This window comes from Rissa tridactyla, chromosome 7 (assembly GCF_028500815.1).
Source record: "Rissa tridactyla isolate bRisTri1 chromosome 7, bRisTri1.patW.cur.20221130, whole genome shotgun sequence".
In the NCBI taxonomy this organism is placed as follows: Eukaryota; Metazoa; Chordata; class Aves; order Charadriiformes; family Laridae; genus Rissa; species Rissa tridactyla.
In genome coordinates this window covers 638,049-662,176 of record NC_071472.1, presented here as the reverse complement: position 1 = coordinate 662,176, position 24,128 = coordinate 638,049, and the positions used below count along the sequence as shown (strand labels likewise).

The following is a 24,128-nucleotide window of genomic DNA, read 5'->3' as shown; positions in this document are numbered from 1 at the left end:
AAAAGGCAGGTGCACAGAGAGTTTGGGAAGTGCTCCCTCAGAAGCTTCTTTGTGCGTACAGCCCATTTATGCACCACTCTCTGAATGGGGCCAGGATTTGACTCATTATGAGTAATAGGAATGTTTTAAACAGAGAAAAAAATACTAATTCCTTTAAAAATACAGATAGGTCTACATTTGGCTCAATTGTACAAGGCCAGTGATTTTCCACAGTGTACTGCCAAATAACTGAGCGTGACATTCAAGTAGCTCGTGTGTAGGTGTCCCTCAGGAGAAAATACAGCTCTAACAAGAACCATTTTCCAAAAGGGAAGACTATGGGTTGGGTATCTAAATAAGACTTTACAGAATCTAAGTAAACAGCTAGATTTTCCAGAAATGCCAAGCTTCCCTTGAGGCTCCACAGGTGGTGCTGACAGCAAACACTTCTGAAAATCTAGCTGCTTATTTGCTGCCTAAAGCACCTTGAAAATAGTAGCCCACGTGGTTAATAGAGCGTGTAACAAAGGGTAACACTGTTGGATTAAAAGCCATCTCTAACTAATGACAGGTTGCAGGATTTCCAGGCGACATGAGAAACTGCATGGGCTAGAAACACTTTGCATGAAAAAGTTCCCACTTTACTTTTGGTAGAACAACATGAGCTTTGGAAACTGTCATTTTCTAAGTAACCCACACATCTCTTGCTAAGGGACAGCTGTTGCTAAGTGCGCATTCAAAGCCACAGAGGGAACCTGAGCTAGAATCCGGAATTAGGACTCAGCAGTTCCTGCCCACAGACTAATGTAACTGGATCATGTACAGTTTACAGGCAGATGATTTTTAATTAATAGTGAAGATGGGGGAAGAATTAGGTTCATGAAGAATCTCAGCATAATCTGTAAACATGACTATTTTTCTGTCCTTCTGAATATCCCTTCTTATTCATCATCATAAGCATCCTCACGAATAAAAATGCTTTACAAAAGGTGCAGGTTTTTTTCAATTATCTTTTCTACCAGTATCGTAAGTGTTGATAGGAAATTCCAGCTGTGAGCAGAATTTTATCTGTAATAACGTCGTCTGGGGAGAAAACCAGGGCTGAAGTCTAAGATGAATACCATGACAAGGTGTTTCGTTTAACAGCTGGCAGTGGTGTCTCGGAATCGGGACCGCAGGCTCTGCCGCGGGCCGGTGATTTGGGGAGGCTCAGCTCACAGGGCTGTCGCTTTGTGCCTCAGTGATGGTGCAGGGAGGGCAGAGAAGCACCGCGCTTTTCAAGTGTTCCGCAGTCCCCCAAGGAAAGGTGTTAGGATTTAATGAGCGTACTCATACATAGCTGACTTTGCACGGCCGTACAAGGGTCTTCAGTTCACGGCAGGGTACCTCTTGGAGCTACTCTTTCCATGCCAGTGTACAGTTTGTGCCTTTTTCCTGGATAATGTTTGTATGCGTTGAGGTGTAATACTGGCATGTCCGTGTGAAGGGAGTACTATGCGCATGGGCTGCCACGCACAGACATTAGAATACACCCATTAATGCAAATCTCATGCTCTTCAGAAGTATGTGGGCACCAGAAAACCATTGCAAGCAGAGCACACCTTTTGCTGTAGAGCAGGTTCACCCTGTCGTCCTTCCACATAAAAAACTCTCCCAACAAGACAGCAAGTACAGCAAAATCAGGCGTCTCTGTTTTGAAATTATTACCATGGTAACCTGAAAGCCCTTTGTACTTCATAAATTCTGCCTCTCTCTGGAGCAGCTGAAATTTCAAGTAAGACCACTTTGCAGTGCTCTGTGAGTGTGGAAACAGCTCACACGGTTTAAAGGTGACATAGAGGAAATTTTTGGAAGACGAAGGCGTTGTTGGACTGGGTCCAGCTGCCTGGATGGGCTCGGGGGGATGGCTCAGGGTCAGCACGGAGCCCAACGGCGAGGCCTGTTCAGCAAAAAAAACCCACAAACCAACACTATTATCCCTTCTAAAATACACAGTAAAAGGTATTTTTGTTACAGTACATGAAACGAGGCCATACATGAAAAAGCCTACCTAATAATTACCTGGAGTATAGCTCAGGTTTTAAACTCTTTTAGCATTATTAAAATGAGTCCGTAAAGACTTTGCTTATGTGTTGGAGGTGAGCTGCGGTATAGAAATAATAATCCAGATGACCTTCCAAGCTGCTGCTTGTCATGAATCATTTTCTTTTGCCTTGGGGAAATTTCTAAATATATATATATATATAAAAATATATATATATATACATGCAAATAAGCAAACCTTTCAGTTGCAACGCAGCGACGGTTGCATCACTGCCCCTTCCCAAGCGAACGGCACAGCATCGTTCTGAGTACAGCTGCTGAGAAAACCCCGGGAAGTACTCAGGTTTGGAATTAAAGAGCTCGTTTTAATATTTAGCTGTGATAAATTTGACTGAGAGTACATGTATTTCATCAGGCGTCTGTGAGTCAGGCGCGTGAGTCACCAAAGGAGCCGCGCTCAGGCCGCTGAAGACAGCCGGCGAGGCCTGTCCTGACAGTTCCAGTGCCTGCGTGCAAAACTCCCATTAATTCCTCTGAGGAGATTTAATTAGTGTGAGGATGGGGCTGAGGACATGCGTGCTGTCCCAGCTGCTCTGGGAAGGGCCTGACCCCAGCGCCTCCCGTGTTTCTCCCCGTTGGAGTCCTTGCATGGCACAGGCACCTCTGCGCCGTGCGTCCCACGGGCTGCGGTGGCAGCGGGGAGCCAGGTGCGGTTCAGAACAAGCACGGAGAGGAGAGCCCAACTCCAAGTAATTAACAATAACATATAATTGCTACTAATTCAGTTTTACACAAATTACACACTATTATTAAATTAAGCAAACCATGTTCTTGCATCTGAGCATTAGCAGCATAACTCCTTTTCATCCCATTTTTTAAAACAGCGCTTGTAATTAGTCCCCTTTGCTTTCCAAACCGATCACATGCAACACTTTGTTTTTACCAAAACACCCACCAAAAAGTGTTCGAGTTCTCTAATTGCAAAGATTCGCTTCACATGGCTGTGCAACTTCTTTCTGCTCTGGGTGTTATTTAGGAACAGCCAACTGGAATTTATTGAAATTATGTCGAAAAATGAACGATTAAAATTGCTCCCCAGCTGGGTGGGAGACCTCGCGTGCCAAGTTTCAGCCCATGAGAACTCTCGCAGCGGAGTCACGGGGCGCACGGGAGGTCGGGCTGGAAAAGCCGGCAAGCTCTTCACCATTTCAAATGCCCAGACCATGACATGGGCAAGATCCAATGTCCCTGCGGGCGCTGGACGCTGGCTCTCCTCCGCTCGACGGGTTCTCTGAGCCATGCACCAGCCCTTCCTCCCCGCCGCCCGGGGCTCTGGGGCCGGGCTGTCCCCTGTCCCTCCTGCCCACCGTGGGCGTCCCAGCGCGGCCGGTGCCAGGCCTGTGCCCCGACGGCCCCTTCTCTTCCCTCTTGGCTGGGGATGGTGCTTTTTTTGGCCCCTGCTTCTGTCATCTGGCATTTAAATGTAACGAGATCTCTCATTGCTAACATTTATAGCAGCAAAATATTTAAGTTCCAGGGCTTGTAACACATGTTATTAGTGTCCCGTTGCCAAGCCCAGTTGAAGGCTCCCCAAGCCCTTCTCTTCGGGTCAGTGCCAGCCAACGGAGGTCATGCCTGGCTGCGCCGCAGCGGGTGAGCAGGAGCTGCCGGGGTGACTGGTGAAATGCCACTGGCACCAGCACACCCCGAGGCGGCGCTGGAGCCCTGGGCACACTTGCAGGGCCAGGAGGGAGAGGAAAAGACCACCTGCACTGCCCCAGATAACGCCACCTCGCAGGGCAGTGACAGCCAGATCACCTCTGTCCCTGGCCACGGCCTCGGCTCACCACCAGGGCCGGCTCCAGTGCTGGTCACACCCGGAAGGTGCCGGCACATGAAGGGTTTGTCCAGTGGGTCCATGCAATGGGGCTGAGGAAGAAGGAAAGATGAGAAGGGCAAGCTACGGTCATCAGCCTGCCACGAATTCAATCAAAGGCAGTAATTAAAGAGAGATAGTGGTTTAATGTGCCTAATCTAGTAATGCGTCTGCCAGGGCGTCTATTAAAATGCTGCTGCGGCAGCCCAGGCAGTCAGTCTGCACAAACCACTCGGAAGGCAAGGCGGAGGGGAAGCACGGCCCAGTCTGCACCCACGGACCTGGCACGCGGCCTCCTGTCCCTCGCCCTCCTCACCCCGCCATGGAGCCGGCAGTGCCGGGATGCCCAGTGGGACCCTCCTGCCCCCCTGCGCGGGGCACGGCAGGAGGGGAGTGGGGCAGAAGCACTGAGGCACGCAGGAAGCTGTGCCTCCATCTAATAAAGATGTTCCTGGCTTTTGAAGAAGCCTAAAGCAACATCAAACATTACCAAAGAGTCTCTTCTTCCTGCTCCTGTTTTACCTTGTGTTACGATGACCTCCAAGCTTTGAAAGCTGGTCTCCAGCACTCTGCACCTGGGCGCTGCGTCTGCGGGTGTCTCTGCCTGGTGCACAGTGCTGCTCGGCACGGCCGCTCTGCAGCGGGCCAAGGGTGCTGGTGGCCCCCAGCCGTCACTCACCAGCCCATCCCCGCAGTGGTTTGGGGTCATCCCAAAGCCACAGGTCCTGGACGCCCTGGGGACCTCAGGGGTTGTGAAGAATAAGAAGAGATGTTTCTGATCCTTATGGTCACAGCAAGGAGCTTGAGAAACCCCAAAGGCTCAGCCAGACAATACAGCAAAAACCCCCCACATTTTAAGCCTCTAGATTTTTGAGCTAACCTCCAGAACTGTCTCCTTGCGGCCCGAAGCTCTGGGGTCGAATCAGGGGAGCCCTCACCTCTGCAGGGGTGAAACAGGCAGCCAGCAGCCGGCTCGGCCACCGGCATCCTCTTCTCCAGCTTGTCTTTTTCAGGACTTCCCACTTCACCATGGGCTGAGGAATCCCTCAAAGGTCTCGTCACCTGCACCTCCCCTAACAGACCCACTCCATGACGGATTTCTTCAGCCTTCTGCTTGGAGGTGGTGGCCAGGCTCTGTGCTGGAAAACCACGCCGAGTATTTCGGAGCAGTCCTTGACACATGCTCTTCTGTTCAAAGAGTAGACAAAGGAAAGAAAAGTGGACTGCAGGTGCCAAATTTATACCTAGGAGTGAGAGATGTTGGGTGTGAGGTCTTGGCCCACCCTTTTACAACATCTGCCAAGCAGAGCCCGCGATTCAAATGCCTCCAAAGCACAGGGCATGAGATCAGCGCAGCAAAGGGCAGGTCTGAAGTGGTGGCTAAAAGGGGTGGCAGCATCAGTATGAAGATAGTTCTCATAAATCAATTCTCATAAAGCCAGGCACCATTTTTATTTCCCTCTCCAACAGCTGATTAAGTAGCTGGTGAAGGGAAGACGTGTAATTCATCGTCTGACTCAGGACAAGGAACCAAAGTCCTCTTGCTGTGATGCTTCTGAACAGCTGGAAAAGGAAAGAGGGAGAAGGTCTGTTAATATTGGACATGGCAGAAATAACCCGGCAATATATCAGAGGGCAGACAGCCTAACGCAGTTGAGGGCAGCGTGTGCTGTGAGATACCATTATATTTTAAATAAAGCACTTTGAAAGGTCCCAGATTCCCTCAGATCCTCTGTGACTGGCATGGATGAGGCTACAGCTGGACTTACGTCCTTCTTTCTTGGACAAGCTCAAAGCAATCCAGTGGGATGCTCGTCTGCAGGGTCCTTTCTGGGGAGCGCAGTTGTCGCATGCATGATAAAACGTGGCTGGAATATCGTGTGGTGCACAGCAAAGTGCCGCTGCCGCAGCTCAGCTCCAGACAGTGCTGGGGTGAGCTGGGCGGCGGGGACGGGGGCAGCTATAAACAGCTGTAGAACATCTCCCCGGAGCAGCTGCTCTTGGCAGATAGGAGTGCCAGCATGGAATAAAGAAATAAAGCCATGTCGTTACTGTAAAAAGGATGCTTTGCTCTACTGGCCTTACTGTGATTTATTTGGTTTGGGCTTCTTTTTGCAAAGCAATAAAAAAACTTTATAGATTTGGTGATAGTCTGAGCCTCATCTAAACGACAGAATCGCAACTGCTGGCCAAATGAAGGAAGTGCTTTCAGAATTTAGCAAAGTGAGAGGTATATGAAACCAAAGAACGACTACAGACACAATATAGTACATGCACACCTGACTCTCTTGCCACATTATAACACCTTGTAGTTGGATATTTGGCAGTTAGTTAGCAGCTCACATATATAAATTATCCTGAAGTCGTGAGTGCTGAAATGAGGCTCCTCTACAGACCAATTGGTAGGCTGTCCACCCTGGCATACTTAATTAAATTGCCTTTGACTCATTACCTGAGATGCAAAATGACCCTGCGCAGCAGCATCCCTGCGTCTCCCTGGCCATGCCATTGCCCGCGCAGGAGCGGGTCCCTCGTGCCCTCAGGCTCTCTTCTGCGGGAGCTGCAGCCCTCGCTGCCCCCTGCTCGGCACGCGGCTGCTGGGGATGAGAGCCACCGAAGGATCTCCTGGGGGCAAAAAGAGCACTAAAATCATGGGAAGGCAGCCCAGCTCCGAATCTGTCACCAGCAGCCGAACCGCTTGTGTGCTGCCCTTGGGGGCACAAGCCCCATCAAGCAGTGGCAGCCCCCGGGGCACCTCGTGCCCCACAGCCCCATGGCCCGTTCCCAACGTGGCACCGGGGTCAGCATGTCCCAGCTGCCCGCTTTGGCCTGAGGTGTGAGCAGCCGGGAGGGTCCTGCACGCCGCCGTCCTTGCCAGCTTCAATTACACCATCTCTTCTTCCCAGGCGCCCCGCTCCAACTCCTGATTGACCCGACAAAGCAGCGGTTTCTTTTAGCAGCGGTAGGGCTCGCAGCACACCACCAGTGACGGGCAGCGCCCACCGCCCTCCGCGTGTTTCAGTCGAGCTGAGGCTGCTGGGAGCTGTGTCCCCCCTCCAGCCGCCCGCCCGAGTTACGGCCGTACCGGCATCACCTTCGGCCAGCGCCGCAACGGTGGGTCCCGCTCGTGGTGCCAGGCCAGCAGCGCTGCCTGCGCGACCTTTGGGCTGAGGACGTCGATTTTTTAATTCATTTTTCATAAAGGCTTGGGACACACAGCTCAGAGTCAACTGCTAGTGCTGTCTTAAAGGCTGCTATTTTTATCACCTTGGTAAAGTAATTACTGCTAGAGCTGGAGGTGAGCGCAGGAATGTAAATATTGATTAGTGGGTCTGTGCAGATACGGAGATACACGGCCAGCTCGGGTGAGGGCTGGCGTTTCACCAGCACTCCTGCCCTGCCAGCTCTGCTGGCTGGCACAGAAATAATTACACCGGGAGCTGGATTTGGTTTTTCAGAAGGAGTTTGTACAGCGGCTGCAGCACAAACAGGGTACGGCTTCCAGAGCAGCGGCGCCTGTCACAGTGCAAAGGCTCTGTGGCACAGAGAGGCCCCCGCTCGCTCAGGTACGCCTCAGGCAACGGTGAGGCAAGTAGTTAATAACCAAAGCAGATAACTAACAGCAGGGAGAGAAGACAGAGAGCAGTGCCCTGGGCTCGGCTCTGCCACCGCCCCGAGTCGCCCAGCCAGACACGTGGGCTGGGAGAGGGACACGTCCTTCCTCCGGCTCCTCCACACCGCTCCTCCCTCCCGGCAGCGCTGGGAACGGCAGAGGCGCCAGCACTCTCCACTTTTATCCATTATGATTTGTCCCGTCTTGGTCAGTTCGCTTCATGTTCAGCAGCACAGTGCCAGGGAGGACAGGCCGCTCCTGCTCAAGAAAGATCCAAATGGTTCCATTTTCCTCACTTTTACGTGATGGTTCCTCAGGTGGTTCTTAACAGATTAGCCACAGCGCATTAGTTCTGCTGCCACTCTTCAGCACGTTCATTGATTTACTTTGACTGTTTATTTTCACAGAATCACAGACTGGTTTGGGTTGGAAGGGACCCTAAAGCCCCCCCAGTGGCACCCCCTGCCCTGGGCAGGGACACCTCCCACCAGCCCAGGTTGCTCCAAGCCCCGTCCAACCTGGCCTTGAACCCCTCCAGGGATGGGGCAGCCACAGCTTCTCTGGGCAACCTGGGCCAGGGGCTCACCACCCTCACAGCCAACAATTTCTGCCTCACATCTCATCTCAATCTCCCCTCTTCCATTGTAAAACCGTTCCGCCTCATAACGCCATTTTCCTGCCTTCCCTCAAAGGCTGCTGTCTCGGACAGCAAGCAGCGCACCTTGCCTGCCCCTGGAGCAGTGCGATACCCACGGCACCTCCCATGGACGGTGCCATCCGTCCCCCGCGCACCCAGAGACCGCCGGCATGTGAAAACCCACGTGTCGCCCAAGCGTGCTGCAGACACGGTTCCCACAGGGCTGCACACGGCGTGGGGAGGACCAGCCATGGGGCAGATTTGGGCTCATGGCCACAGCTCTGAGCAAGCCGGTCTCCATAGAAAATGATCCTGCTCCGACACCTGCAGCTGGTCTGCACAGAAAGCCATCCTGGTGACATCAAAAGAACAAAGTTAAAAGTTTATCAAGAAGTTTCAGTTGAGACACCAAGGAACGTACCTGACCTTGAACAGGATGTGAAACAAAAAAAAAATGTCTTACGTGTTCTTTTGCAGTGGCTGACTTAGACATAAGGTAGCAAAAAGTATAACTTCTGGACCAAAGCTGAGCCAAGAGTATCCCAAACTAACCGTAGGTAATTATAATGCTAAAATACACACTGCTTTGTGAATAAAGAGTGTGCTAACCAGGTAACCTCCCTAAAAGTTTCAAACATGAGCTCAGATGCATATGTATAGTTAGGAGTGGGGAATGAATCGCTATTAACCAATCGCCTGTACATTATCGTTATAAATATTGGGCTGTTTGAAACACGAGGGGCGCTGCCTGTTGTTAAATGCCCCGGCACCCGATTCTGCGGAATTGAAATAAAGACAGGTATCTCGACTCGGGGTGGGGATTGGCTCTCGCACGCCCTTATTTAGGGACAACAACGGGGCTGATTTTTTACCTGAGGCAGAAACGTCCGATGAAATAACGTGACGGCTTTTGGGTTGGAGAAGAAAGGAATAAGGTCCATCGGCATTTGCCGGCGGAGGCATTTGCAGGGCTGCGAATGCCTCCAAAGGAGGCATTCGCAGCCCTGCAAATGCCTCTGCCGGCTGTCAGTGATGGACCTCTTGGTTTCCGCGCCTGGTGATGTTCATCCTGCCCAGGGTTTGCAGGGAATTCGGGTACCAGCGAGGGTACTGGGGGCTCCAGGGGTGCAGTTCCACCAAGAGCGTGCTCAGCATCCCCAGGCAAAGTGCCTCCACCAGGCACTCGGCACCTCCCTGGGAATGGGGTTTTTTTTCACCGCCCGCCCGCCCCCCTGCCCGGTGCTTTAGGGCTGACAGGGTCTGGAGCAGGGGGAAAAGGGGCAGGCGGAGGGAAGGGATAGAGCAGCAAACGGAGAAACGAGGCAAAATAGTTAAAAATGCAAACTGCATCGTTGTCTCTGTGAAAGCGGTGCTGTGCCACTGTGCATTTTTAAATAGCTGGTGTGGTCTAATAAAGAGCTGGCTGCATTTCAGTGACAAGAGTTTATCAAATATGTGACCCAAAAAAAAAAGAGAGATTCTCTCTCTGCCTGCTGCATGAAGAAGCATTTCCACACAAGGTGGCACCTGTCTCCTTCCCTTCTGGCCTCGCTCGGCAGAAGCTAAAAGGCACCTGAAAACGTTCTCTGAGAATTAACTCCTGGCAAATAGGATGCCTAATTCGTCATTAAGTCACTCATTAGCAATCATTTCTTTCCTAGGCATGAGCAATCAGGAACAGAAATAAATTTTGCCGTGATCGACACTGGTGTTAGCAGTGAGGAGCAGCAGGGCGGATGAAGCCGACAAAAGCCAAGCCAGTTCCCGAGTGCCCCGGCTTCGGGACGGGCAGACTTTCCCTCCAGGCTCCCAGGGCAGGGGGACGGTCCCGGAGCCGAGGGGTCCCTGCCCAGCCACCCCTGGCTGCCCAAGCCCCTCTGGGGACGCCCCCGGCGTGCGGGCACCTCACCGCCTGCTGCAGGTGGGCAAAGAGGTTTACGCGCTCCCAGCAGATCTGTCCTGCACTTTATCTGATGAAGCTTAATGGTTTGTGCCTATAATTTTAAATCACAATTAAGGTATTTGAGAATATTTTTTCATACATAGTGCAGACCTGTTATAGCTCTGCTGACCTATGACATGCTTTTGCATTCAAATGCAGGATGCCGAAGAGCTGTGCCTTATACTGCAGCCTTTTTCTTTTGATCCTGATCTTTCCACACAAATAAAATGAAAAATATTATTAGATATTAGAAATACAGCATAGGTAGAAGTAGCCCCTTGCATCAAGCAGCGGGACAGTAACGCCGTTGTGGCCCAGCTGAGGTGCCCAGCTGCGATGGATGAGGTGTTCAGCGCCTACGCCAGCGGGATGGCCCGGCTCTGACAGCCCCATGTGCCCACCCTCGCCCCCGGGCCCATCCCAGAGCTGTCCTCCGGCTGGTCCCATGGCTGGTAAACTCAGGGAGTTCATTTTCTGCAGGATCTGTCTAGGTTAACAAACTTCAGGGAACAGCAGAGTTATGAAAGAATTCTGAAGATAGTGCCTCTGTCATGTTTTCCGTAAGAAACTAAGGATCTTGAACTATGTGGCCTTGGCAAGGAGGCTCCATTTATGGACAGATGCTCCCCATTCTTCAGACTTTCTCAAAATGCAACAAACACATCACGGAAGGCGGGGAGCGGCTGCTGGGCATGCGGCCCTGGAGATAACCTCGGCACCAGCCTGGCCCTGGCCACCGGCAGAGCCGCCCTGGGCAGCGCGGGGGAAAGGCCAGGGCGCAGGGCGGGCAGGGCACAGCACAGGAGTGGAAGTTCAAGTTTCAGTATTTCTCCTAAAATCAGACCTGGGTTGGGGAAGGGGTAGGTATTTTAGTGAATCAAAGAACTGTGCTCCAATCTCAACTTTTTAGAAATGGCCTTTTCTACTATAAAAGGAAATATATTTCCAAGTAATGAAGTTCCTCCACGGCAATCTAGACATCACATTCTGAAAATGTCAGCCTGGGATGACATTAATGAATCATTTTTTGTTTGGGTATTTTACTGACATGGAAATTCATCAAATGGACTGTCTTCACTGAAACATATTTGCTTTTGATGAAATGGCCCTTTACAACGGGAAAATGGCCTGGGCGAAAGTTGCCGACAGCCCCAGCCAACAGGGTGCTGTTGAGCCCCTTCTCCCTTCCAAACGCCACCGCTGCTGGCTGCACCCTGCACGCAGTGGCTGCACCTCCCCGTGCCAGCGCGGTGTCCCCAGCTCCTGGGCTCTCCTGGGTCAGCCCCAAATACCTTGGTTTGAGGAGGTATCGGTGCCAATTGTTTCAGAGGTTAACCATTAACCATTAACTCTGAGGGCGATGTCTGCTGCACGCTGCTGTGATGTACCGCAAACAGAAGAACGTGGTTTCTGTTGTGCCGTTGGACAGGCGGGTTCTGTCGCAGTGCGCCCGCTCTGCTCGGTTTGGTTGTGCCGTAACTCCCCTGTGGAGCCGGGGTCTCTGCCCTCAGGGACTGCAGGTGGCAGCCTGAGGGCCGGGGCAGGGGGCGAGCGCTGCTGTGGGCGCCCCGTGCTCTCCCTTGCTCACACCCCCAAGTTTTCCAGGGTGGCATTATTTCTGACTCACCATTTCAGCACACAAAGCCACAAAAGGTTCATTTCGGATCTCATGAACACTGGCAGGGAGTTACTGCACGGGAACTGCACTTACTTCAGCGGAATCGGTTCAGATTTAAACCCGCGTAAGTGAGGGCTGGTTCTGGGTCTGAGAAGTAATTTATCGAAATTCCTGCCTCATGAAATGTAGCTACTGCCAAACGTCCCATTTCAAAACCATCAGAAAAATCGCACCAATGCTTACCAAATGCTGCTGCTGCCATAGAGTCAATTTTCATGTTCCAGAGTTGCAGGAAACAGAATTCTTGCACTGCAAATGGATTTGAATGCAGCATGAAGAAATTCACAAAACAGTGCTCTTTCTGCAGCTAAAACTCTTTCTTTCTGACACGTGGCTGCCATGGAGGTACTGAGTTTCTGGGATGGCTTACGCACGTGTAAGTAACATGCATATTTTGCAGACCAGCTGGACTGATGGCATTAAATTGGTTTGTGAAATATTTGAATATACAAATATATACACGGTTTAGTTTGTCCAAGACCGCCGGTGAGGTCTGACCTCACACGATAGCCCTGATTCGGACAGGGGCTGGCCCAGGCGACCGCCTCAGGCCCTTCCCGGCTGCCCGTCCGATGGCTCAGCACGCCCCAGGGACGGCCCCACGGGGCCAGCGCTGCCCAGGTCTGCCGGGTGCTCCCGCACTCAGGCCCTCTGACGATGAACTCATCCCCGGTGCCGAGCTACGGCACTCTGCCACCACGCCGCGGGCAAATCACTGCACAAACCTCCCCACGCCGTCCTTGGAGACACCAACCTGTTCTCTCCCGCAGCTGGTAGCCAGATGGGCTCGCGGGAAGGGTCTGCTGGCCAGGGGATTCCAGCCCTGTGCTGCTCAGTCGCTCCAGGCAGTGCAAGGGCTTCTAACTCCCATCGTTACCAACCATCACTACAGCTGCATTTAATCCCGCGGCCCCGTAACGCTGGGTGCCACAGATTGACTCCTTCACAAGACTCTTTTTCTGGCTTTTTCTTGTTTTCTTCTAAAGCCTCTGTTTTACCCGTCCTGGCACATCACACGCAGACTGAGAAAGAGTCAAAGTCAGCTCTCAGCTCTGCAATTATGAAAATATATGACCTTCTGTTTTTCTGAGTTGTACAGGGCAAGTTATTAACCCACTTCTCTCTGCCCTGGCTTCATGTGCCATTTATTCAGTTTTCTAATGAATTTCTAGTTTGAATGGCTAAGTACCTCATCTGTTTGAAATGCTCAATTTTATAAAACTAGACTGTTTCAAGCACTGTTAGGCCCCTCTAGTACAAGAACAAAAGAACACAAAGGTTTTCATATCTTAGGCTAGAAAACAAAAAAAAATTGGAAGGGCAATGTAGTGGATGACTTTCAGGGTGATGAACCGATCGGCCTCCTCCTACCTGAACGGAACATCAGATGAACACCACGCACCAGGGACTGTAATGGCACTGCTCCGTAACACACGCTTAGCAAATCTGGAACAGTTTTAAGATAAACTGTGATTCTTCTGGGATATTTATATGCTTTATTGTACTCTTCTCATCTGCATCCAGTAAGTGCTTGGCACAAACACTTAAAAAATTAAATGGGACATGCCAAAAGTGTACTTTCAGAGGGTTATCACACTTCTTGAATGACCAAACCACTTGCCCTTCAGTCCCACATCTCCCACAGCAGCAGAGATGCCCTAACTCCAGAAATCCCTTGTCTCAGCGTGCAAATGAGGCGTGAGCAGTGCCTCCAATCTGCAGCCATTGGAGATAGCTGGGTTGATAAGGAAGGGATCTTAGGGGTCACCTGGCCCATTTACTTCCATCTGTAGGTAATTTGGGTTTATGCAGCACAGTCACATTAGTGAAGAGTCTTTCTGAGCCTTGTTCGCAGGGTAAGAAAGGGGCAGGGCTGTTCTCCAGCACCTTGTCACCCTCAGTACCGTGCTGCCCTACCTGCACAGAGCCTGTGGGGCACCCCCTGACCCACCAGCGCGGCAGCAGGGTCCCGGCATGGGCGCGGGGGTGAGCATCTCCTCGGGCAGCGCTGCCAACAGCCCAGCTTCCCCCAGCCCTTCTGCAGGGGCGGGCTGTGGCGCCTGGGACCACCACAGCACCCTCGCACCTGCATTTTCCAAACTCAGCTCACACGGCCGTGACACCCTTACGGCCCCACAACCATTTATTTCTACCCGCTTCCAGGCTCCAGTCTGAGCCTGTGGCCTTCTAAATCCCTGCCTTCATGGACGCTCAGATTCCAGCAGAAGCTTCGCAGTGTTTGCTGTTTTTAAACCTTAAAAGCCTTGGTGAAACTATGAAGCTGCAAGATCACTTATTTGTGTTAAGGTCCTTGGTCCTCAGAGTTGCAGAGACAGGCAAGGATAGGTCCTGAAGGCTGCGAGAAACCAGTTTGATTTCCATGTTATTATTGTTAACCCCTCTCATGCTTCCCTCCCCTGTCTCCAGCTCCCAGTGCCGGCACAGGGGCTGGGGGCTCGGGCTCCCAGGCCCCTGGATTGGGATGGCAGGATGGGGAGGAGCACAGGACAAACCCTCCTTCTCCAGCCTCTGGGGAGGAGAAGGGGAAAGGCCATGGGGACCCAGGGCCAAGGATGAGAAAGGAGATGTGTAAAAGGAGAGACATGATGATATACACAGGGAAAAGAAAAAGAACTGTCTGAAAAAGAAAAAAATACACGGTTCAAGCCTGTTTGGTTGAACAAGGTGGGGGAAGAGGGAGGAAGGGCAGGGATGGTTTTGCAATACTCCTGCATATGCATCCACGAGGCACTGAAATGCAGAGCCAGCACCGGCAGGACCAGGTCTGAAAGCAGTATTTATTCCCTTTATGTGATTCCATCTCACTAAACTTGGATAAGGTGAGGTCTGGACACCTCATTTTAAAATAATGGAGCCAGAGTCGGTTTGGCATTGCCTGGAAGCCCCTCATCCTCTATGGGGTGTAGGAAACTGCCCGAGCAGCCACGCAAAGGGAAAACTCGGATCCTAATAAGTTCAGCTCTCAGAGCAATACAGCAGCTACCACCGAGCCCAGCGGCGCTGCCCGGGGCTAGGGACCAGCTCATGCCCCGTGCTCCGGCCCCGCAGCAGCCATGGGCGCCCCATCAGCATGGGGCCTGCGGGCAGGAGGAGCAGCTTTGGAGGGGACGGGGCTGGGGCACGGTCAGACAAACCCTGAAGAAAAATCATTTCTCATCCTGGTTTTGAGCTGTGATTGGGCTCGACAAGCACAGCGGCTTTATGAACTCTGCTCAAGCCTTGCGTCGTTTGTCTTATTGTGGTCGAAATCTCCTCCCAGCCCTCCCTCCTCCTGCCTGCACCCACAGGCACCAGCATCTGTAACATGCACCCACAAGCCCAGAGAGGGAAGGACGAAAGGATAAAAATACCCATGTTAAAAAAAAAAAAAAGAAAAAAAACCAAACGAGGCACCATCTGGATTCAGAGCCTGGAGAGCAGGAAAACGCTGGGCAGGAAGGGAGCAAGCAGAGAGGGGCAAGTTTGCTGGTGTGAGAGTCAGGGAGCATCGCCAAGCCCATGTGTGCTCTCAGCACAGCCCGCCTCTCGGGTGAGGGAGAGCCGCTTACCTGCTCCTTCTCATCAAACTGTTGCACCCACCTGCGTTTTGCATACACCTCTGCGGATGCTCTCAGCAGACAGCCAGGGGACGTGGGGCCACCGAGGAGGGCTGGTGGCTCGGCAGGAGGTGGGCAGCCCCCAGGCAGAGGCTGCTGCTGGCTGCGGATGGAGCATGGCGTGAGCTTGCTGCGATGACGTCCCCATTGTTTGTGAAGGAGCAGAGCAGCTAACTCTAATACAAAGAGGTGCAGGGGAGCAGACAGCTTAATGACAAAATCTTGCATTAGTTTCCTGTTGCATAGGATGGGGACGGCAGCTGGACCGCTTGTGTCCTGGTGAGCGTTCATGGGGTGATTGGAGGGGGCTGTGGAGATTTGGGAAACTCAGACGTCACAGTATGCAGGAACAACCTGGTCCCCGGCTCTTCTTAGAGGAGAGGAACCCTGGCCTATGAGGACAGGCTGAGAGGGCTGGGGTTGTCCAGCCTGGAGAAGAGAAGGCTCTGGGAGACCTTATTGCACCCAGAAGAATCCACCCTCTTCCTCAAGCCTTGACTCTTCTGCCGATCCATGGCTCTCTGCTGCTGGCGTTGCCTGTGGCCGTGGTTTCTGGTGGCCGCACTGACACCTGCAATCCCCAGCGCTGGTGCCCAGCTCCCGGCCTGGCCATGCCGACACACCGCCCGTGCCGGCCCTGTGTGCCCATGGGGTACGTGCCCTGGGACCGGGCACACACCAGCCCCCAGAACAGCCCCAGCTGGAGTCTCTTCATACAAGCCAAGTTCCTAAGCAGGGACAGAAACCTTGCAGAGCTGATGTCTTTACCAATTAACAAAACTGTCCCGAGGCTGTTTCTCCAGCCACTGCTTCTGAGTACAAACTATCATTTTATCCTCTAGAAGCATCTGTGCTTTTGAAAGGAAAACAGGTCTCACTTGACCTCGCAGCAGGCTTTCGGCTTGCGAGGCTGAAGAAAGGGAAGGCTGGGACTCTGCTCCACTGTGCAGAGAAACTGCTGCCGCCTCCACGTTGTGCTCGCGTTCGTGTCCCTGCCTGGCACGCTCCTGAACCCATTTATGATTGCTGGTTGCAAAGCATATGATCCGAGGTCATCCTCTCCCTTGCGTCTCCCCGAGCCACGCTGTCTCTGCACAGAGCCTGCAGCAGGGAGCGGGAGGACACGGCCAGAGCGGGGGCTCTCCACCCGCCACACTCTGTCTCCCTCACACCCTCACTGCCCTCACGAAGGCCATGCAGAGTCCAGCTGCCACCAGTGTGGTACCAGGGTCAGCCGGGGCAGGAGCCGCATTTCCACAGAGGGGGACGAGGCAGGTGGGGATGATGGGACAACCAGACCCGGGCACCCTGCACCCATCAGCGTGATGTTCCAGCTACAGGATGGAGACCAGTAGCAGTGACAGTTCCAGCAACAACCATACAGCATCCTACTACCACCACTGTGTTTATAAAGCACTTCAAAAAATTGCCTTTTTGGAACAAAAATGCCTCACAGAAAAAAGTATGCTTGTTTCCCATGCTACCAGCAGAGGCAGGGTGAGGATAACAAACGACCAGCAGGGCAATGGCAGAGATCTGGCAGGAGCCGGGGGTTATTTCGGGACGGGGGAGAGGCGGCCCAGCTCTCCCCGCGAGAGCCGGACCAACCTCCCCACACATCGCAACGTTGCGTGCTCCGTCAGCTCAGCGCTGCCGACCCGCTGGTCCTTGAGGCCCCGTCAGGGCTCTGCCGGGCTGCGGGGACGGCGCCTGGCTCAGGCCGCCCTGATGGGCACCGCAGGGACTTGCAGGACGGGGCTATGGGAGCCCCAGACACGGGTGGAGAAGGGGACCGCGCTAGTGCCGGGATGGGACAGCAGCTCCTGGCCCGGAGCTCTGCTGGTGACACAGCGTGGGGACAGCAGGGCTGACAGGAAGGCTTCTGCTTGCCAAGGGCTGTTCTGGCCTTCACTGAAGTCTCCGAGGCTCCGATTCCACAGTGCCAGCCGCAGCGCAGCAGCGTGGCCCCGCGCCAGTCCCCAGCCCAGCATCACCCTGGGGGTCCCCGTGTCCGGGCAGAGGCCGTGCAGCTCCCTCCGTCCCGTCCCCGTGGGCAGCCCTGCATGGAGGGGCCCGTCGCAACCGCAGCGGCCGTCCCCAAACATGGGCTCACCACGGCTTCCCCACACCGTCCTGGAGACCTGCTGCCCTGCCCTTGTGCTTTTGAAGCACATTTTGTGGCTGCAGCGAGCGGGAACAAAAAGCAGCTTAAAGGAAGGCAAGGTGAAACCCAACCCTGCCTCCGAACAGCCCCACTGCTGATCCTTCCTCTAGTTTCCATCCTGCGTGAGGGCACCAAAGGAGCTCTGCATCTGGGGAAGCGACTCGCCACAAGCAGTGTTTGCTGTTGAAGCTGGCGCTCTGTCCTGGACAGGCAGGAGGCTGCGCAGGGAGGGCAGGGGCGGGCAGTGACTGCGACCTGACGGTGAAGACGCGGCAGGCAGAGCGTGCTGGGCGCTGGAGGGACATGCTATCAGGGCTGGGGGAGCCGGGCAGGGCTGGGGCACTGCCCCACACTCCTGCAGCAAAGCCAGCGCCGGCTCCAGCCAGAAACCAGCCAGTTTAAACCCAACCCAAGCAGCTTTTCCTGAGCAGCTCCCCCAGCATGTGCGGCTGCCACCCTGGCGCCTGCTGCTCTTGGGCAGCCTGTCCCGGTGCCCGGGCAGGATTTGGGCAGAAAGGTGTCGGCAGTGTGGGCAGAGTCGCTGCCCGGCCCTGGGAGGGAGCCAGCACGCTGTGTTCAAGGCTACAGAATGGGTACGCAGGAAAAAGCGATTCAACCTTGCCCACAGCTCTTAAGAAACATTCCTGCAACGACGCAGCAGTGCTCAGCCCCTCTGGCACAGGGAATAGGGATCTCACTACAACACAGGGACTGGCAGATCAGCGGCTCCTTGAACAGCGACACACATCAGGCAGCTGATTTCTGCCTGAAATAAGTGGGTTTATGGCAATGTTTCACCTCAGGGGAAAACATGTCCTGACAAGCTGTAGTTACTTGCGTGCCCTGAGGATTTGTGGTGCCTGGTTTCTTCAGAGAGCATTTTACTGACTTCTCCCAAAGCCAGGAGCAGATTTATACCAATAATAAACAAGGCAAAACAAAGAACCAGAGCAAACGCTTGATAAAAATCTACATTTTGCCCACCTTGTTTGCTATTCTGGATCTGCAGCACAGGGAAGCGAAGGGGCCAGGGCAGGAGAGAGGGAGAGCTCTGTGCTGTTGGCACACAGCCGTGTTTCTGTCAGGTAAAGAACTCTCCCCAGTGCTTTCTCTGCTCTTTCATGCAGATTGCCAGAAATCATTGCTAGAGGAACACACCAGATATCTCTTAGATTGTGAATTTTCATAAAGTCTCGGCTAACGAACCAGAACTGCTAATTTAAAAGCTGACACTAATGCACTTGTGAGAGCTCAGGCTCACGTGCCCCGCTGTGCTGGCACTGGAGACCCTGCTCCCGCCACCAGCACAATCTGTCCCCTCCTGCCCGGCCCCATGCAAGGGGCTGCTGGGGCTGCTGCCTCCCCTCCTCGGCCGGGGCTGCTCTCCAGACCTCGGAATATCTCATTTATCAGCAGCTTCAAGGAGCACGGCAACGGAGGTACCACAGGAGAGACGTCAGAGAGGAGCTGCTCGGGCTTGTTTGGAGCATACATTACAGCAGCTCGGGCAGGATGCAACATCTTTCTGCCGTGCAAAGGCTGACGTGCGGCTGTCTATTTTAAAATAGCATTTAACATGACTAGAGGTGTTGGATGGGTGCAGGAGCGCTGGCTCTCCTGAGCTCTTCTCTTGCTGAGAGCCTGTCTAGATTACCATATGTTATTCTGCCGTATACTTCATCGTGCTTTATTTGTCATCCTTTAGCACATATGCTTACAGCTCCGCTGCCTGGCACTCAGAAAGTCTGGATTTAGCTCTGAATCAGTCACAAACAAACACTCACTCGGGGCAATGATCTCTGCGTCTCACCATCCTCGCTTCCCAGCCCTGCCTCGCCAAAGAAGAAAACAGTCAGACAGTTGGACTAGGCAATCATTGTAGGTCCCTTTCACCTGAAAATCTATTTTATTCCATTCTATTCTATTGCATTCCATTCCACTCCATTCCATTCCGCAGCCTGGACAACCACCTCTGCAATGCACGAGTTGCCCTACAGTCAGTGAGAGAGGAGCAGCCACACTTCAGTTCGGGATATTATTTAATGCCATCCTAAAGGGGAACAGCCACAGGAAAAATAATCACAAAGGAGGAAACCAAACATGGGGGACTTTTTGTACAGACCAGGCAGCAAAGTGGCCTATGCAGAGGCAGGTGCCGAAATCCGTGCAGCCCCTGCCTCTTCCCTTCAACAGCAGTTCTGGGAAGCCAAAAGCACAAGTCAACGGTTTCCCTCGGTGCAATCATGTTTACTTAAAAAGAACACACTTGTTCCTTTTACCTTGAACACAGCAGGGACAAACACCACCAGGAACATTGCTTACTCGCGATTTCTCAGCCTACCTGTCCAGGCAGAGCTACGGCTCCAGAAGATTTCTGTCTCTGCTCGCTCAGCAGGGCCACCCTCCCAGACCTTGCCCCTCTGCCACAGGCAGGGTGCGGGGGGGTCCCTGCGCGGGGCCGAGCACTCCAGGGGCTGCGGCGGGTCGGGGTGGGGTTTCACTGGCCAACAGACAAGGATGTCACAGATGGCAGCTGGGTGCATACGAGTATTATTTTTAGTTCATAAGTAAATATTTAACTTAAGAAGCTTTCCACATGCTCTGGGAAATTATTTTATCGTGAGGCAGTTTATAATCGCGCAGGTGCAGACCTTGCCAGGAGTGTCCAGAAATACTCCAGCATAAAATGTGGAGCAGGGGAAGAGACGGCAGCGCTGCATGGGACAGACCAAGACAGCAACCTCTGCCCGCGGGAGCGCGCTGTCTCAGGGCTGTACCCGCTCCCGCCTTGCCGCAGCGTCACTCCCGTGACAACACCTGTCTGTCCATCCATCGTCTGTCCATCCGCCATTCTGCCAGCTCCTGCCTTTCCTCCAGCACCGCCGACTACTTGCTCCCAGTGAAGCCCCTGCCCTGCAGTGGTCTCAGCCTGCTGCACGGCCGGCGTTCCACAAGGACCAAGATGCCACCGTGCCAGAGGGAGACCAAGGTCCCTCCTCACACCCTCTCAAGGCTGTGGACTGCAAGTCAGCGTTAGAGCCGTTGGAAAACGATGGAGCTGGGTGAGGGACTGGTGCCATTCCTTCCCTGTCAGCCGCACTCCCTTCACAAGCAGGTGATTTTTGTGCCCACTCATCCCACGGACTCATCTGGGCTCAATGCACAAGCTGTTCCTTCTCCTTCATGCGTCACCAACAATAATATGGGCCCTGTGTGCCCAATTAGCCTCTTAATGATGGCTGGGTAACTGCCCTGGCGGCAGCCCCTCCGCACTCGTGCACGCGGTGGGGACATGGTGAGCCCAGCTCACGGCTCGCGGCAGAGGCCGGGGGTCCCTCCCGGCTGTGCTCCCCCAGCGGGGCTGGTGCTTCCACCAGGGAGCAAGGGATGCTGAAGGCAGGCGTGGGGCAGAGGAACCCTGTTTCCCTCCACCGAACAAGCTGACGCCGGGGGATTCAGGCGAAGCCATGGGAAGCCTAAAAGACGAACTCACCTCCCCAGCGTTTACAGCTGCCACTTGCGAGTAGCAAACCTTCCCGTTGAATTCTCCAAATCAAGTAATGCTAATTGGACAAAACTGTTAAGATCTGTGTGACAATCACTGCATTAACTGCAATGTGCCTGAAACATTAAGTTTTATGCTGAAAAAGACAGGATTGTACTGAGTGACACTGGCAGTTCAAGGCTGCAGGAGGAAGATGTCTGTATCCCTAAGGAAAGTTTTTTGGTGTACCTCATGGTGCAATCTGGTGCACTCTAAAAGGAAAAAGAGACTCCAGACTCTTAGTCTTCAGGAGTGCTGTGGAGCGTCAGTAGTAAGTCATCTTGGCAGGCATATGTTAACAGCATCCAGGGAGGGGAGAACTTCATCAGAGCAGAGAAATCATTCCAGCCTGACTTTGGTACGACTCCAGCAAGTTGGAAATATCCATAAGGGCTTTGCTCCCATCCCTCCCCAGATCCATCCTGACCTCGTCTCGGGCAAGATATCCAGTTTACACTTTCCTGTACCACTGGTTTGTAGCGCTTATTTGGTTTTATACAGTGTTTTGCAATTTTAAAGGTTTGGACATGTATTTGCCCAGCAAAAGACTGCCTCAGTTACAGCAATTACCTTCCCCACCCCATTAGCGAAACCGGACCTCGTTACTGCCTGGATGCTGTGCTGCAAGCGGGCCACACACAATATGTTTTTAACTAGGGCTGCACCTTTGGATGGATAGCAATCACACTTTGATTTCCTTTCATTTATTTTTAGTGCTTATTAACCAGCTAAACAGCAAGGAAGAAAAACACCATGCACAAAGGGTAAAGGCATCTGAATGGAGACGGCTTTGCAAATCCCTTTGGAAGAAGCCAAAGCCATCATTAAATACCGGTCCAACAGATGGGGGGGACGCCATGGCAGCAGGAGGGGAGGTGGCACAAGCAGGGTGATGAGCCCAGCAGCCCCATCACCTGGCCTTGCACGACACCTCGCAGCCCAGGAGGCAGAAGCCTTGCCTGCCATAGCCAAACACCCAGCCAGCGTCGGGATGTTGTGCTGATTTTGGGCTAACCCTGGACTGCCACTTGCCCCGTGTCATGAGCCGGGCACTCAGCCCAGGACCCCGGAGATGCGCGCACGGCCAGTGACAAGGTGAAGGCAGGATGGGGGGGGATACCAGCTACTGCACCAGGGGCATGGGGGGCATCAGCTCCAGCGGGGGAGGCAACCCAGGCCACTCATCTGTCTCCAGCTGGGCACAGAGGGGTGGTCAGGCCAGGGGTCCTGGGCGCAGGAGCCCACCAGCACCCGAGGACACCAGGCCCCCCACCTGGCTCTGGGCAGTTCAGATGCAAAATGCACAGCCAGCCAGGCCCTGCCACGTTCACATGGCTCCAATTACAAAAGTTGTCAAAGATAAAAAAAGAAAATAATAAAAACCTCTGTAGGCAATTATGGTTGCCCAGAGGCTGTAACGAGGGCACACTGGCTGCATCTGCAGACTCTTCGCCGCAGTTCACTGCTGGGATGAGCATTTGCTGTAGCAGCCGGGGGACTCGCAACGGCAATCACATAAATCACAGAGAAGTGATCCGAGACTGCAGCGGATCAAAAGCATTGGCTGACAAAATCTCCGCTGAAATCAGACGTGTTTATTGGTTCAGTTCACCATGGTAATTAATTACCTAGCACGTATCTAATTAACCAGAGCTTTCATCTACCATTCCCAGGGGCCAATGGCGAATGCCAGATTCTGTCCCTCCAGCCGCTGCCTAAAATATCTTCCTGGGTGACATCTCACAGCCTGTCAGGACAGGCAGCAGGACCAGTATCTCCAGTCTTCTCCAGCTCCTGAAGCACAGGACACTTGTGTGCCTCTATCACAAATGGCCTCTGTTAAAGGCAAGACGAACCCGGGACGCACCGAGGCAGAGGCCCAGCGGCCGCAGCCTGGCCAGGCGTCCCACAGAGTGGCCTCCACGCTGCCCCCTGGTCTGAGCTGCAGGCAGGGGCCATGGGGGCTCCCCCAGGCCCCTCCAGCACCCCGAGGCACACCCCCCGACCCTCCGCGGGCTCCGAGGCCCTGGGGACAGCAGGCAGCCACACGTGCCCCGCGGAGCCGTGCCAGGGCCTGTCGCACGTGGGGACGGTCACCAAGTGCTGCGGTGGCACCCACAGCTGACATCGGGCACTCAGGCGTGGGGGCTGTGGCGCAGTCCCCAGTGTCTCAGGAGGGGTCCGAGAAGTGGCCCCGCGTGGGGCACGGCGGCACCGGAGGCTGAGGGAGCCCAGGGATGGGCTGTGCTGCGGACCAGCCAGGGAAGGGAAGCCATCAGCCCTTGGCCATCAGTGGGGCAGGCCGGCTGCTGGCACCCTGACCACAGATGGTCCTGAAGGGCTGCCGGGCTGAGATGGAGCCAGGTGCGGGCAGTGAGAACAAAAATCATTGTCTGGACACTGCTGAGAATAAAATCCACCTCTCCAGGCCGCTCCAGGAGCCATTCCTGAAGGGCAGTAGCCCATCACCATACCCAGGCACCTCAGTGGTGGCCAGCAGCACTGCCTTCTGGGCAGCTTGGCCAGTGAGAGAAACAAGTCCGTCCCAAGTCACTATTGTGTTAAGAGCCATGTTAAGTGTTAAGAGCCATGAGGGTGAAGATGGGGACTAGTGGGAATGGGCACATCCTTCTGTTGCCACTTACCTTTTGAGTGGTTCTTGCTGTAATCTTCTGAGCCGCCCGGGAAGGCCCATGTTGGTTCAAGGCGTAAAAGGCGTCCCAGCCTCCGGCCACACCACGCGGCTTCCAGCCCTGGCGCCCGCCCGGGGCTGCCACAGCCACCCCTCCGCAGAGCCCACCAGGTTCACGGGCTCTTTCTGTGGGCACCTGAGACAACCGCAGGGTGGTTGCAAATTTGCACCAAACGGGGCCGTGGAGAGGCAGGGTCTGAAGCCATCGGCCAGGGCAGGAGCACCGTTTGGGTCCCCACTGCCAACTCCGACAAACCCTTGGCACAAAGCCGGGGCTGGACAGGCAAGCAACAAGCACGTGTGCCTGCCACGCGCCCTTGGCCACCCTGCCGGCCAGAGGGCA

The 24,128-nt window shown here is 53.9% G+C and overlaps 1 long non-coding RNA gene across 1 annotated transcript; it reads right to left on the bottom strand.

Annotated features, from left to right (window-relative positions):
• Positions 1-2,404: 2,404 nt before the first annotated feature.
• On the bottom strand, positions 2,405-23,983 carry LOC128912954 (uncharacterized). The gene is made up of 3 exons (XR_008467799.1): positions 23,739-23,983; positions 6,351-6,523; positions 2,405-5,461 (listed from the first exon to the last, which is right to left on the bottom strand). It is a non-coding gene; the product is annotated as an uncharacterized LOC128912954 (long non-coding RNA).
• Positions 23,984-24,128: the final 145 nt, after the last annotated feature.